This window comes from Tupaia chinensis, unplaced genomic scaffold, assembly GCF_000334495.1.
Source record: "Tupaia chinensis unplaced genomic scaffold, TupChi_1.0 Scaffold000591_1, whole genome shotgun sequence".
NCBI lineage: Eukaryota > Metazoa > Chordata > Mammalia > Scandentia > Tupaiidae > Tupaia > Tupaia belangeri.
This window is the reverse complement of record NW_006160107.1, coordinates 1,465,034-1,467,172: the sequence shown is the minus strand read 5'-3', so window position 1 is coordinate 1,467,172 and position 2,139 is coordinate 1,465,034.

Genomic DNA, 2,139 nt, shown 5'->3' with positions numbered 1-2,139 from the left:
GGGCCTGGCCACAGGGCATGCACGCTCGCTAGAGAGAGACAGAGACAGAGAGAGGGGCCGTCAGAAACCCGGGCACGGCCGCACGTGCCCAGGACGGGCTCCCTCCGCCGCCGCCCGCTTTGCTGCTGCCGAGCGGACCTCGCGGGCCGTGCGGAGACTCGGAGCCCCTCGGGCAGCACCACGGAGCGCCTGCTCTGGGCCGGGCTCCGGGCCGGGCTCCGTGACTCCCAAACACCGCGCCGCCCGCCCGCGGGGTTTGCCCCGGTTCGGGACAGGTGTGTCGCCGCCTCCCTTCGAGGCTCTCACTGGAGAGCAGGGCCGCCACACGTTCGCACAGATGCGTGGTCAGCCTTAGGGGAACGTGGAGGGCGTGAAGGGGTTCCAGTGGTGGGGTCACGAGGGCAGTTCCGAGGGAGGGGCGGGAGATCTTCCGAGGGCAGGTGACATTTGCGACGAGGCCGTGCTGTTCAGTGCAACCGCAGAGGGGGCAAAGGCCGAGGAGTAGCAGAACTGTGTGAATAAAGTTGCAGGAACAGTAAGCCGTTAAGTCCAGAAGAAACCTTGAATGGCAGGTTTCGGCAGGTGCACGTCATCCTGCAAGAAATGGGTAGCCGGGACCAGCAGTTAGCGTAATGGCTATGTCGCTGGATTCCCATGTAGTCGACTGTGGATCGAGTCCCGGACCCGGTGGCTTAAATTCAGGCCGTGTGCATGTGCGTGCGTGCCCAAGATCTCGAGAGGAGAATGGAGGCGTAGCCATCCCTCCGAGGGGTGATTTCTCACTCTGTCACTCTGTCTCTGGCGAGCACATGCGCCCTATAGCAAAAACTGCTCCAAAAAAAAAAAAAAAGAAAGAAAGAAATGGATAGCCATTTAGTGGTCATTTTTTCAGATGTTTTCAAGCGAAGAAATGTGCTGGGAGCTGGGGATGTTTTTGTCTTTTAAGGTCACTGTCAGCAGAACCATGATGGGATTGGAAGGGGATAAACGGGAAGGCTACCTGGGAAATGGCTGCAGTAATCTATGGAGAGCAGTAAACTGCAGGGGCCGCAAAGGCAGGGAATGGAAATGCAGTGCATGGGTTTGAATTACCTTTCAGCACAGAATCTTCGAGAGCTGGCAAAAAATTTTAATTTAATTTTCCTTTCTAATTATGTTTTACTTAAATTATTATTTAAATTAGTTGGCATTCCTAGAGCAGCCAAAAAACATCCTAACTGAAAGGAGAAGCCAGATTGCAAATTGAAAGTGAATAATCCCCACATGGATAATTGGCTCAATTATACAGTGTGTTGAACACATACAAATACATTTAGTTCCGCCACATTCCACATACTCCCCGATGTATGCATATCTGAACAAGATGTATGTGAATTTACATAAATTACAGGTCTCTGATCCAAACACAGAATACCTTACCTGGCACAACTTTATAAGGGTCTCAGTCCCCTCAACCTTTTTTTTTTTTGGAGAGGTTTTTGCTATAGGGCACATGCGCTTGCCAGAAAACAGAGACGGACAGAGAGAGAGAAAGCAAGAAATCACACACACACACACACCCCAGGGGCGATGGCCATGCCGCAATCCCTTCTCCGTTCTCCTCTAGGGATCTTGGGCATGCACGTACACGTGCCCAGAGTGAGTTTAAGCCACCGGGTCCAGGACTCGAACCACTGTAGGCTACGTGGGAGTCCAGTGACGTAACTATTATGCCAACTGCTGGTCCCAGTCCCCTCAACCTTTGTAGCATTTTCTTTTTGTCTTGATTCATTTCCTGAGGAAGTGCCACCAACCAGCTAAATCTGTTTCAAATTTCCAGAGAGGTTCACTTCTTTAGCTTTCTTGAAAAACATAACTGGGATTTTTATCAAAGGAGCCTCAAGATGGTTCAAATCCTGAATCTTCCCATTCCTGAAGCTTCCCATTCCTGATCTATAAAATGGAGTTGAGAAAAATGTCTGTTCCCCTGGACTGTAGTGAGAATTAGATAACATTAAATGTGTAAGAAATATCCTACCTTCTCAGTGACCACAGAACTCTCCCACACTTAGTTGTCTTCATTTTCATTATCAGACTGATTATTTCTTGCTATCATGTTGCTTTTAAGGCTTGGTACTATGAATAATTTCATCCTTCAAA